We start from the raw sequence: 14,600 nt of genomic DNA on the forward strand, positions 1-14,600 counted from the left end.
TGATTGAGAGAGCTTGAAGAAGAGATCCGTGCCAGGGAGACTGAGACCCTGGCATGGGCGGGAAGTGGGCTCTCTCAGTCCTGGGAAGACTAAATATAAGAAACACCATCTGTCACAGAAGAGTGAGGGGAGACTTTCTTGAGGCAGGCTGCTCAGAAGATTCCTTGAAGTCCAATCCTATGGTGTCTTGATGAAAGCTTAAACTCACCTCATCTATTCGTGAACAACTGTCCTGGAACTCAAGAAGTGTTTGTATTCTTCGCCAGGACTGGTTTGGGGAGAGCTGGTGGCCATCTGTGTGATTGGAAGGTTGCCAGAATACCATTCCTACTGCTGAGCCATGCTGTCTGATATCCTACCAGGTACCAATCATCTTTTGGTCCTCAGGAGCCCAATGGGGTGTGAGTGATACATTTACGATTTTCTTTTTTTCTCTTTTCAAGTTCAAGAAGCAATAAGTTTGGGGATTCTGAGATAACTAGTTTAGAATTTTCTCTGTTGAGAGATTAAGAAAAATTATCCGAAACTCAGAAATAAGGCAAATGGGCATGTTCTTTCAATGTCATACTGGGGCATTGTCTGACAGGCTCACCCCAGGATTATTTCCTTCTTGAGGAGAATATACCTGTGTTTGACTTTACTATTCACTAATTGATAAGCCCAGACATAGTAAAGTTCATGTTAACTTGTCTATTTCTGTCCCTTAGAAAAGATAACCACAAATGTTATGGTCTTACTCCTGTGTAGGGCATTGACCAGTTTTGCATCTAACCTAGCAGTCTTTCTAACCTTGTTTTGTTCTTAAATGCCTAAGTTTCACAAATGCTCTTTGAGCCATCTTTACTATCCTACTGGTTTGCTCATTAATGAGTTAAAAGTTCATTGTATATTTGCATGAAAGTGATGTGTTTAACTTTTGAAACAATGCTTTGACAGGAGGAGAGGAGACATTTTAAGAACATGACATTGATTCTGTATAAGATGATTATATATATGGTCATTCCTAGAAGAGGGGGGATGTGTCCATTCTCAGGTAATCTGTGATTAGCCAGCCCCTTGGTGAGCAAGAGGTAATTGGATTTTTCCCAACTTAACAGCAAGCTGAGAGCAAGGTCTGCATGGGGCTGTGGGTTTGGCCAATGCTTCCAGAATAGAAAGACGGAACTCTGAGATAATGATTAGGATTCTGAAATGAGAATCCTGGTGGATCGCAATGTCAAACTGGGGAGTAAGATCTCAGAAGCAGAGGAATTCAGGGGAAGACAGGTGGTGGTGCTGTTGTGGGAGAAGGTGGCTGAAGTGGGCACGAAGCTCACTGGAGCAGAGGGTTTAAGGCAGGGAGCGGCAGGGAGCTGAAAGAACCACCTGTGGGGTTGAACTCCTCCCTGACAGTGACAGGCCCTGGGCTGGTAACAGGAGCACCTGTCCCTGGGATGCCTGGAGAGAAGTGGTGTGCTTGGAGGAGAGCCAGGTCTCAGCCGTGGCCAGAAGGTGGAGGGACTCTGGAGGGCAGAGGATGACAGGAACTATCTTGTTTAAAAGGCGATGGGGCCAAGGGGTGAGAGGGGAGATGTGGCAGAACTGTAAGGGGCACTGAGGATCCAGGTGAGAATTGGTGATGGGAGGGCCAATATTTTGGATCACGCCCAGAGATTTCTAGGATGAGAGGCACGAATGGAGGAAGTTGGCCATGAGAGGTCCAACCACCATAAAAATTATTTGGGTGATACAGCCAGAGGGTCTGTGTGTCAATGGGTCACTGCCTACCCTGCCCCAAGGCACAGAGGCACAGGTGCACCTCAGACACCAATTCGTATGGTGTAACAGCTCATTCTAAGGCTTTCCCAGGAAATGGCATCCTGTGTCTCATGGGAGTCCACAGATGGGGAAAGCTGAGGAGGAATCAACCTTCTCAAGCCATAGAAAGCAACACACAGTGCATGAAGCCTGTGGTCCTGTGGGGCGATGTTGTATGGATGGCAATCTGCAGATTGGTCAACTCCACTCCTCTCGCCTACCTGGGTTGCTAACCTGGCCCCTGTCCAAAGCTCAGGGGCCACACAGCGCTGCAGAGTCCTGACTGCTGGTCCCACTGTGGAGTGTTTGGGTCTCTGGCTCAAGGGACCTGAGCTTCTCATAGGCATCTCCTGAGTAAAACGAATCACCACGCTACTCTGCACTCTGTTTGGGGGCTGCTTCAGCCCATGTGTCTTTCGGCCACAGCTGCAAATTCCAGTTTTATCTCATGTTTTTGAGCCTGTTTGCCTTTGATTATGGTTTGGTTTTGGAAGGGAAGAGGCATACACTATCCAGCTCCCTTTTTTTCTTTCTCAGATGAAGTAATAAAAGCTTATTTATAGTGGAATTGTTTTTTTCCATTATGGCACATTTAATTTTATTATTCTTCCACCCTGCATTTTGAATTGCATAGGGGAAGAAACACATAAAAGAATACTTCCCACTCCCCCTTGTAGTTGATTGTGGGAAAAAAAAAATGTAGCATACTATTAGTCATTCTGCACCATGATGATTTTTTTGACTGTGACCAACAGAATTACATTTTGCATTCAAATGAACTTTCTGTATGAACCCTGTCAGCTCAAGTGGACATAAGATTCCAGGTATGGCCAACTGCAGGCATCACACCCAAAGTCCACTTCTTCCATTGTTGATTGTTCTCCCCTGGGCTTCAGAATGCTGCCAAGCGTAATTGTTTGGGTTTCTGAAAAGAATTTTGCTTTTATGCCTTCCTATTCAAACCAGCTGCAAACATTGTTTAACTCCAGGTATTTTGGTCCAGCTTTTGGCTACAGCCATTTTGGCTTCCCAGGTTCCTTCTTCATCACCTTGTATGATGCATAATTGTGTTCATTAAGTCAATCAACATACATCTCCAATGTGTGTCAGGTGCTGAATTAGGGTGCAGAGATATAAAGGTAAACAGAATAGATGAGGTTGCTGTCCAGTTGGAAATTACACATTCTAGACAGTGAGATGGAGCAATAAGTTAAAAGCAAATAAAGCAATAAAGCAACACAGTTTGCAGCACATGCTATGAAGAAAGCAAGCAGGGGCAGTAATGAGATATGGCTAGGGAACCTCCTAGGAATGGGGGGGAGTGCTTTGCTCTCTTAGGCCTGGAAAGAGGACAAGGAAACCCTCTCTCTTTGGAATCAAGGAGGGACCTTAATTGCTCAATCAGGCTTGCAAAAGATCTGGTTGCATTTCATAGGAAGCTTTGTTACATGTTCTAAATCCTTAGGTTTAAATTCACATGCCTTACCATTTTCCACTGTTTATTCTTACAGTGTTTTCTACAGGTTGGGCTTAATAGGTATTTAAATAAATGGTTTATGCCTCTATCTTCATTTCTAGGGGAGAAAATGGACTCACAGGTAGGGCGTTGCCTGAAATCCCTACAAGTTAGGGGAAGGGCTTTGATTAGCCCCCATTGCTTCTGTTTCCATTTGTAGAAATAAAAGGGAAGAAGGTATTTACCAAGCTTTAATGCTCTCCAGGAAAAAGGTGGAGATGCTGAATACCCCATTTTTCTGTAGTTCAATTGCTCACCAGTTGCTTTAAAAAGCATCCTACGAATGTGGAGAAATCAGAACCCTCGTACACTGTTAATGGGAATATAAAATGGTACAGCTGCTCTGGAGAACACTCTGGCATTTCTTCAAAAAAGTTAAATAGTGTTACCATATAACTCAGCAGTTTCACTCCTAGGTTTATATTGCAGGAGAATTGAAAAACATGTCCACACAAAGTTCTGTACACAAATGTCCAACCAGCATTATTCATAATAGCCTAAAGGTAGAAACAACCCAAATGTCTCCCAACTGACAAGTAGGTAAATGATCTGTTCATACAATGGAATATTATTTGGTAATAAATAGGAGTGCAGTACTGATACATGCTACAACATGGATAAACCTTGAAAACATCATGCTAGGTGAAAGAAGACAGTCCCCAAAGCCCACACACATATTGTATGATTCTATTTGTATGAAATCTGTCAAAGAGGCCAATCCATAGACAGAAAGTAGATTAGTGCAGGGAAATTGGGGAAGGAATGAAGAGTGAGAGCTAATGGCTATGGGTTTCCTTTCTGGGGTGATAAAATGTTCTAAAATTGACTGTGGTGATGGTTGCACATGTCTGTAACTATATTAAAGCCATTCAATTATACACTGTAAATGGATGAACTGTATGGCCTGTGAATTATATCTCAATAGAGCTGTTATTAAAAAAGAAAGGGTCCTGAAGCTTATGATGCCAACTTGGGAGGTGACAGAGGAAGTGGATGCTGTCCCAGCTTGTCGTCAGGACTTTGGAATTTAGCTTTACCAGGGGATGCAGCCTATGGGGGCTGAGTCAAGTTGGGGCATCTGTGTGCAGAGGGGATCATGGGAAGAGGACACGGACACGTCAGGTTTCCACGCAGGCTGCACCCTGGCTGTCTCTATGTGTTTATAGACACAGGCGTGGTGGAGTAGGCCTATGTGTTGCCTCATAGAATCCCCCACTCAAGTAGCCACAAGGCTGTAGCATTAAAGGCCACCGGAGACACTTCCCTCATTCAGGCAGGCATCATCAGCTACTTTTTAAATTCCAAGGTACTGATCTTTTGTCTACAAATCATAGATCTTTTCAGGAACTCTAGAAAGATATTTAAACCAAAAATAAAAAATAAACCACTGGGGCATTTTTTTCTTCAAATCAAGGAACCAATTTAAATCTAAACATGTAATAAATAATAATACTCATTTGTTTGTTATAGTTACTTTTCTATAAAGTGCATGATAACCTCCCAAAATAGTTGTTACTCCCATTTTCAGATGAAGAAAATGACATTCATAGAATTGCAGTGCTTTTTGAAAAATCCTCCAGCTCTCCTTTCTCTAAAGCCTGGCCTTCTTACAGTTTTCGAAATGTGCAAGGCCTGTCACATAGCTGGTGCCACAGTGGCATTTTCAGAAGTGTGCCATTGCCCGCAGGATGCACTTGACCTTGGGCCAGCAGAGCAGGGTGGGGAAATGGTGAAAAGAGTCAGCTGCAGTGTAGTTTCGTGAGCAGGGTGTGCAGACACATGCCGTTGTCTGCAGTTCTTACTGATACGGTTCTGCTTGGTAATTATGTAAAAGATTCGGGCAGAAGTGGTTTTGTACCTGCACCTCAGTGATGAATGTGGGGGCAGTTCTGAATTTGTAGTATATTCATAAATTCTGATTGCTCATGGGTAATTCTTTTTCCATCCACAGCTCAGTCTGGGTCTGAGGCAACCTGGGTCCATGGGTAGAGTTCTTCTAGTTCGGTTTCAGGAGCCACGTCGTTCTTGGTAACTCCTGTTTTCATGCTCTTCTCAGTTCCCAGCCTGGGCTGCTCTTCCTGTGTGGACCCAGAACCCCAGCCCAGATGTCTAGACCTATATTTGACCTTGCTGGGCCTTGGATTGTTTCTGAGACATTAGTTGCTCACTGCTTTGTGTTGCCCCTTTGCTTCTGGGCTCTCTGTTTGGTTTTGAACTCAGCTATTTAAGAAAATTCTTATTGTATTTTGTTTTTATTTTCTGGTAGTGAAGTTTGAAGTTCATAATCTGAATTTCATCAGATTATGTCTAAGTGAGATTCTCTTCCTACTTTTCAAAATATTGTTATTAATCTTGTTTGTTAGTTACATTCTGGTCCAAAAATTGGTCTTTCTTCAGTTAAAAAGCATTTTCTTCTATTTGTTTTTCAAGTTTGCTTCCCCCTTTTCCCTTTTTCTCAGGAACTCCTAATATTCAATATTCAATAGCCAGTTTCTCCTAGTATCCGATATTCTTGAATCTGTATTCCCTGGCTCTAATAGTTTTATTCATGATTTTTATTTCACTGAATTTTTGCTCCATGTTCTGAGATAATTTCTTTTTTTGATCATTGGGATCTTGAGAAAGTTCAAGGCTGAGGGATGGATATAAACTGTTGGTGTTAGTTGTTTCGAGATGGTTTACACCCGGAAGGCAACAGACTCCCAAACCTCTTGATGGAGAAACTACCTTGGTACGAGGGCACCTTTAGACTACAAGGCTGACCCCAGATGGCGTTTTCAGTCTGACCAATCCCAAGATGAATCTGGCTTCTAGGGGAAGTAGCAGTGTTGATGGTTTTGAAGTTGATTTTATCCTTTGACCCTCTTGTTTATTTCCCAGAATCACTTCTCTTTTTTCTTTGTGCTCTGCTTATAGGCCCCAAGCTTGCTTATCATCCTGCCACCTGTTCTGGTAATGTTACCATTTGTCCCAAGCCTATGGGCTCTGTCCACCTTTGCACCTATTTTAGTCTGCTCGGGCTGCCATAACAAGATACCACAGACTAGGTGGCTTAAACAATAGAAATTCAGACTTGGCTTCTTTTAAATCAAAGTATTTCTCTTGTGCAGATGAATGCAAATCAAAGACTTGAACAGGCATTCTAAATTTGAGGATTTTTAGTTTCTAATGCTGTCTTTTTTGCTTAATATTAAATATTTGTTGCCTAAATGTCTCCCAGATTGTGTGGCAGAGTCTCTCTACATGTTTCCTCTTTTAAAGTTTCATTATTAAAAAATGGTTAAGCATACAAAGCTATTTTGTTTGCTATCTTGAGTTTTGTGACTGAGTTTAAATGAAATCTGTTAAATGTTTTGGAGTTAACATACTTTTTTTGGTAATTGGAATAAAGTTGTTTTTTAAGCCTTAAAAAAAACAAAACAAAACAAAAAAAAACAATAGAAATTTATTTTCTAACAGTCCTGGGGGCTGGAAGTCCAAGATCGAGGTGTAGTCAGGTTTGTTTTCTTCTGAGGCCTCTCTCCTTGGCTTGCAGAAAGCCACCTTATTGCTGTGTCCTCATGTGGTCTTTCTACCCCTCGTGTCCTTCAGTGTCTCGGTTTCCTCTTCTTTTGATACCAGTCAGATTGGATTAGGGCCCACTCTGATGACCTCGTTTAACCTTAATTACCTCTGTAAAGGCCCTGTCTCTGCATATGGTCACATTCTGAAGTACTGGGAGTTAGGGCTTCAACACTTGAACTTTGGAGGGACACAATTTAGTCTGTAACACACCCCTAGAGCTTAGTGCAGGTGTGGCTTATGGTTGATGCTCAGTAAAGGTTAGTTGAGTGCCTGAATGAAGCTTTTCCCATTTATTCTCTTTCCCCATTTTGATTTTCAAGCAAAATGTGTTGCCTGGGATGGCACCAAGTTCTTTTTTCAGATAAACTGAAGAACTTTTTCTTTATTGTCTGTTTTTATTTCATCCTTAGCCAGTCATATTTTTTGTAAACAACTCTATAGCAGGGTGAATACATGGCCTCCCCCATCCCTCCGGCCAAAATATCCTTTTATTGCATGGTGAGGAAATAAGTTCCATGCCCGAGGTCAGACTCTGCTCATAGTCTCTGTGGCAAAGCCACTGGATTTTCACAACAGGGTTTTGAGTTTTTGTCTATGGGGATTTGAATCATATTATTGCACGCTGGATTTACCTTCCTTGGGAATTTAGTTCCTTTTTTATTTCTAAACACATTTTGTCTGTTTCATCATATTTATTTCTGTGTTTTGCCTCAAGCTCTGAAAAATCTGAATTTCTCAAAAAGCACAAAGAAGTGCATCATACCAATTATATCAGTAATATGCAGTGGTTCTTCTAGTTTATAATAATGAAAAGATGGAATTAAAAATATTTTCCTTTGCCAATTTTTTCTTTTGCATTCTTCATTTTTATATTTTGCTTTTAGTTTCCTCATTGAATTTTTGATCTCTGAAACAGCAATTTAAAATAGCTGTCCAATGTCAAGCACAGAAAATGAATGGATTCCTTATTTAAATGTTAAATGCCTATATAGCAAAGTCTATGTATAGAACTGAGACAGAGATCTGGAGTTGGATTCTACGATGAATCTCATGAAGATGACACTTCCAGTAGATTTAGAATGTTACTGAATTTGAATTCACCAATGCTATTTAATAAAAAATGTGCTTCTCTTCTCTGCATGGTCTGAAGAGCTCATAGAAGTTCACATCCTGGCTATTCTGAACTACTTGCTATGACCCACACTTTCCATGCTCAGGTTCTTTTCCGGCTCATGAGCATGCCTTTCTGTCTGCCAACAACACTTTTCTCCTCTGCTCACTGGGAAGCTTTCCTGAGCCCAGACTAGCCTAGGTGCTCTCCAAGATCCTAACTGCTCTTCTTGAGCATGTACAATACTGGTTTGCAAATGATTGTTGATGTGTCTGTCTTTCCCTTTTGTTTAAGTGTCCTTTCTGTGCCACGGATCTGTGGGCAACTGATGAGGCCTATGGGTCTTATGTCAGAATCTGTTTTTTTAATGAATAGAAATAAAACACAATGGGTTCTGATTGTGGGCAAGATGGAGTAGATACACTCCACCCTTTCTCCAATGAATGCTGCGACAAAACTCATACAGAAAGAATGGACTAGCTACTTGAAGACTCTGAGAAGCAGATGATAATCAGCAGATTGGTAAAGGAAACAGAATCGCAAGTTCTATAGAACTGATGGTGGGCTACCATTTTTCTTCTTCTGGAAATCACCTAGCCTGGATTCAGCACAGCCTGGAAACCAGAAGTGGGCAGTGGTGCAGAAGGCGAGCCCCAGAGGAAGCCCACTAATCTGGCTTGAGGGAGCAGGAAGGAGGTCTCCTAATACTTAGAAGGACTGAAGAAATCCCTGTTTTGTTTTTCTGTCTTCTCCATTCTCTTATGCCCCAGCCACCAAGCAATCCTGTGGTGGCAGGGGCACAAGAGCCTAAATCTCTGAGGCAGGAGAATCTTCCCTGTGATCAGAGGAGCTGTAGTCCCAAGAGAGTGGGGGGATCCCCAATGCTTTGTTTTCTCTCTGTCCTCCCACCACTTGTCCCTGGATACAGATACAGTTGTGGGACGTGCATAGCAGAACAGGCTAAGTAAAGCCCCAGCTTTCTGGCCAGAGGACCAAAAGGTTGAGCTCCTGGGAACTGGAAAGTACCAGAGAGAGGGAACAGCTAAGGAGAGCAACTCTGTAAAGTTGTTTATGAATTTCTGGGCACACCCACGAGATGCACAAGAATAGACCTGACCCTAAATAACATACCATAGACTTTGAGAACCAAACTACAAAATAAACCATTGCTCAGGTCCTAGACTGGCCACTGGATAGTGTACATGTACACAGGAACAGATCTGAAATCTTGGAAAACAGAACTGATATTGGAAGCACAACCTCGTAAACAGAAAATGAGCAAAAGTATAATATAGAAAACTGAACGGCACTATAAACAACTGGTTCTAATTGACATTTATAGAACACTCCACTCAACAACCGCAGATACACATTCTTCTTAAGTCCATATGGAATTTTCATCAAAATAGACCATATCTTGGGTCATAAAACAAATTTTTAACAAATTTAAAGAATTGAAATTAAGGGTCGGTCCATGGCTCACTCGGGAGAGTGTGGTGTTGATAACACCAAGGCCACGGGTTTGGATCCCTATATAGGGATGGCTGGTTAGCTCACTTGGGAGAGCGTGGTGCTGACAACACCAAGTCAAGGGTTAAGATCCCCTTACTGGTCATCTTTAAAAAATAAAATAAAATAAAATAAAGAATTGAAATTATACAAAGTATGTTCTCTGACAATAATGGAATTAGACTAGAAATCAAAACCAAAATGATAAGGGCTGGCTGGTTAGCTCAGTTGGTTAGAGTAGTTTGATAACACCAAGGTCAAGATTCAGATCCCCTTACCAGCCAGCTGCCAAAAAAACCCAAACAAACGAAAAAAACAAAAAATCCAGAATGATAAGAAAATTTTCAAACCCTTGGAAATTAAACAATATACTTTTTAAGTAATCCACAGGTTAAAGAGGAAGTCTTAGGGAAATTAGAAAATATTTTGAACTGAATGAATATGAAAATATATCAAATTAGTAAGATGCAGCTAAAGCAGTGCTTAGAGGGAAATTTATATCATTAAAATTCTCATAAAAGAGAAAGGTATCAAACCAAAAATCTAAGCTACTACATTAAGAAATTAGAAAAAGAAGAGAAAAATAAACCCAAAAGAAGCAAAGGAAAAGGAATAGTAAAAATAAGAGCATAAATCAGTGAAATTGAAAACAATTTCAAAAACAACAGAGAAAAAAGAATGAAACCAAAACTTGGTTCTTTGAGGAGTTCAATAAAATTGATAAAACTCTAGTGAGATAGGTAGAAAGATGGAGAGAATACAAATTACCACTATTAGGAATGAAAGAGGGGTTATTACTACAGATTCTGCTCATAAATTTGTCAGTTTAGAGAAAATGGACAAATTCTGCAGTAAACACAAGTTGCCGAAACTTACCCAAGATTACATGTAGATAACTTGAATAGCCCTATGAAGATTTTAAAAATTAAATTTGTAGTTAAAAACGTGTAAAAGGAATCTCCAGGCCCAGATCCTAGCACAGAGCATATGGCTAAAGCTATGAAATATTTAAAAAATTAGAACAATGAGGGGTAGTGCTGAGGGCCTCAGCCATGCCCCTCTGACCTCTACATCCAGCCCAGCAACAACCCAGCTGCCACCAGACAACTCTGGGGCACCTGAGCCAGGGTGTTGGGTCCAAGGGCCTCAGCCACACCCCACGATATCCATGTCCAGCCGAGTGTGGACCCAGCCACAGCCAGAAGCCCTCCAGGCTCCCAAGCCTGAATGGGGGGGTGGGGTGCCATGGGCCTTGGCCACGCTCCCCTTCCCTCTACATACAGGCCAGCAAAGGAGCCACCCTTGGCCAGCCCCTCCCTGCCTTCCCTCTCTCCTCCCCACTTCTTTCCCCCTCCCTCTCCCCTCAACTGCTCCACGACATCTTAGAATGTAAAATAATAATAATAATAATAAATAAAACAAACAAAAAAATACAATGAACTCACTAGCAGATTCTACCAAATATTTGAAAAAAGAGTACAATGAATTCTACACAATCACTTCCACAAAATAGAGGGACCACTTCTCAGTTCATTTTATAAGGCCAGCATTACCCTGATACTAAATCCAGACAAAGATGGTATCGTAGAAGAAAAGTACGGAACAGTATCTCTTGTGAACACATATGCAAGAATCCTCAATAAAATATTAGCAAAATATTAGCAAATATCCAGCAATACATAAGCTTACAAAGAGATGCTCAACACCATTGACCATTAGGGAAATGCAAATTAAAACCCTGATGAGATAAAACTACACTCCTATTAGGATGGCGAAAATAAAAAATACTGACAATACTAAGGACTCATGATAATGCAAAGCAATTAGAACTCTCATGCACTGTCAATGGGAATGCAAAATTGCACAGCCACTCTGGAAAAACACTTGGCAGGTCTTATAAAGCTAAACACACACTTAACATATGACCTAGCAATCCCAAGTGAACTGAAAACTTATGTTCACACAAAAACCTGTGCATGTATGTTTATAGCAGCTCTCTTCATTATCACTGATATCAGGAAACAACCTAAATGTCCCCCAGTGGGTGAATGGGTAAATAAACTGTGGCACATTCCTGCAATGGAATACTGCTCAATTTAGCAATAAAAAGAAATAAACTATTGGCACATAACAACTTGGGTGGATCTCAAAGGTACTATGTTGAATGAAAGAAGCCAATCTGCAAAGTTTTACATGCTGTATGATTCCGTTTATATGAAATTCTCGAAAAGATAATAGAGGCAGAGAACAAATCAGTGATTTCCAAGGGTGAGAGGTTAGGGAAGACAATGTTGTAAATTTTTTTCCATCCCAATTCGTGGACCCCTGAGTTCTAATTATGAACAGCTTGGGGGGAGGGTCTGTGGGCTCCAGGTTAAAAACCCTGCTGTATGCTTTATGCTATGTAGGAATTGTATCTTTTTTGTTTATCCTTCTCTGCCCCATGTCAAGTAGAGTGGACTGGCATATAGTAGGAGCTCAATTATTTGGCAAATAAAAGAATAAGTGAATGAACAAACTATGAAATGGTTTGAACATATAACAACTCATTGAGAGATTCCAAAGACTTGGAGAAAAATTCAACACATTATATTTAAGTCCACATGTGATTACTGTTGATAATTATGAGCTGGACTCTGTCTAATTACTCTCCTAACTGTACTTTTCTTTGGGGGCCACTGACCAAGCCTTGTCTCTTGTGTGGTACCTGTGCTGTTTCTGGGCATTTCTCCTGCTTCCTTCTTGTAGAGGGAATGCAATTACATGCACAAATCCTTTCTCAGAATTATGCAATTATTGTCACCACAGATGGTAGATTATTGTCAATGAAGTACACAATAGAAAGAGATTTATCAGGCTTTGTATGACAGGACTTGGTATGGGTGGTGCTGAGATAATAATGACATCCTGAAGATGGGCTCATTCAGGCTCAGCAGGGGGTCTGGGGCCAGGGGCAGAATTGGGCGAGCTCAGCAAGGTACTTTGGATGAGAGGGCACCAATGGGAAATGTAGAGGGACCTGATAACTAAAGAAGGCCTTGCTCATCCCCAGCCAGGAATAGGGGCCAGTAGAGAACTCAATCACCAGAAGGTTCTGGAAAAGTTGTACAGACTGAATGAGTTGCTGCCACACGTTACTTAGGTCCTGTCATGGACCAGATCTCTCTCTGATAGTCTCTAGGAAGGCTGTTTCATAGACCTGCATGATTGAAAAAGGATAATACTTTATTTCATCCAGTCAAGTCTAGGATGCCCTTAATGGTAAGACCAGCCATTATTTTATACACCAATAAGAAAGGAAAATCACTGCCAACACACTGTGATGGATTCCTTTAATGATGGCCCTGAATGACATATGAATCAATCACATCAGATTACTTTTAAATTAATCTTCCTCTCTTCTGAGGGATTTGGTAATGAAACAAATATCTCTGCAATAGGAAGTAACACAGCTTGCTCAACTTGTGGGTATCTTCTTTTCTGAAGTTTCCGATGCACTTGGTTGTTCCTTCGCAAGAAGATGTGGACTGATGATCATTCCTTCTGTGACAAATATTGTTCACTAATATCGCAGTTACATCCTATTGCTTGGCTTCCGTTCTTTTCTGAGTACAAAATAACTTGTTATTTCAATGCTGAATCATAGTGAAATCTTTTTGAGGACATTTCTAAATGGCAGTTAAACTCTTACCTTAAACTAACAAATGCAAGTACATCAATGGAAGCGATGACACTGTGAGCAGCCATGACTGAGTGGAAGTACATGCCAAAGCAACGGCAGTGATGTCATGACTGCCACTTGGCTGATGGCTTTTGTAAGGCACATTGATTAAGAAGCATCCGGATTTCAGAGATGCTACACCATGAAAAACTGCATCCTAGGATCAGTGGAATTCAGTAATTCTGTCAGATTCTGTAATTTGGGAGCAAGCTCTGCACTTAAGACATGTTTCTCGAACATTGTTTGCTGGGGAATGTTCTAGGATTACAGTGGGAAACAAGCTAGATGACTCCTCGGCCCACATAGAGCTCAACTTAGTAGGGAGAACAGGCAATAAATGAATAATCAGAAAAACGATCATGTTATTTTAAGTGCAATGAAGGAAATAAACAGGAGGCCGAGATGGCGCCTCACAGTGGGGTGGGTACAGGGTGTATGTGCACATTTGTCTTGAGCCTCTCGAATCTTGCTGATTTCCTACTAAGTCAGCATTTGGATTTTGGTCTCTGAGAGTCATGGACAGCCTACAAGGTGATAACTATCCCAAGGTCCTTGTAGTTTAATAGTTTTACTACTAGTTCCACGTCTAATGAGGTTTGATACTAAGCCTACAACTATGACTTTTCTTTCACTTCGGTCTCTCTTATTTCTATAAAAAGGTTAATTTGATAGATATGACTAAAATTTTATAATTCCTAAATACATTCAATCATTCAACAACACCGATTAAGCTCCTACTTCAAGTCCTTCAGGGGTGACAATGGGAGGTCAAGATCGCTACTACGGGTGCCAAGACCTGTCCACATACAGCTGGAAGATTATGGTGGCAGTGTATGGGAGTGGACACCAACGGCCTATTGAGAGAAGGTGGGCAGCTAACAAAACAGAGACGAGGGCGGAGAAAGCTGCCTTTTTTTTTTTGTAGTTTTATTTTACTGTGGATGAACAATGCAAACCAAAGGCTGCGAAGAAGAGTAATTTTCTTTGCCTTTGAAATGACTTAAGAGCAAAAACAACTCTATCCTTTCATGTTAGGAATCATTTTGGCAAAATAATGTGGCTTTCTGTTTTTTTAACTAAAAAACAAGCTGAACTCTGGATTGCAAATGTTTTTGTCGCTATTAGAAATGTAGGGATTTTTTCTCTTTAAGATAATGAAATGCTTTTTTTTTTTTTTTTTTTGGTGGCTGGTGGGTATGGAGATCTGAACCCTTGACCTTGGAAATGCACAATCTTGACTTCCCTTTCAAGCAAGGAGCCGCCATGTGAAGTCATTTTCGAGAGTGTATGTAAATGTGGTGATTAGTTGCCAGTGATATTACAATACTTATTAGTTTTCACAGGGCCTCAGCAAACTTCATGTTTGACCCCTGCCTTCAGTC

At 41.0% G+C, this 14,600-nt stretch overlaps 1 long non-coding RNA gene across 2 annotated transcripts in view; it reads left to right on the forward strand.

The window, feature by feature from the left end:
• Window positions 1-273: 273 nt before the first annotated feature.
• LOC134361898 (uncharacterized) overlaps window positions 274-14,600 on the forward strand; it is a 118,631-nt gene continuing 104,304 nt past the window's right edge. For both annotated transcript variants that reach the window (XR_010021502.1, XR_010021501.1), the window contains exon 1: window positions 274-362. This is a non-coding gene — a long non-coding RNA (uncharacterized LOC134361898). The remainder of the gene's footprint in view (window positions 363-14,600) is intronic.

This window comes from Cynocephalus volans, chromosome 1 (assembly GCF_027409185.1).
Source record: "Cynocephalus volans isolate mCynVol1 chromosome 1, mCynVol1.pri, whole genome shotgun sequence".
In the NCBI taxonomy this organism is placed as follows: Eukaryota; Metazoa; Chordata; class Mammalia; order Dermoptera; family Cynocephalidae; genus Cynocephalus; species Cynocephalus volans.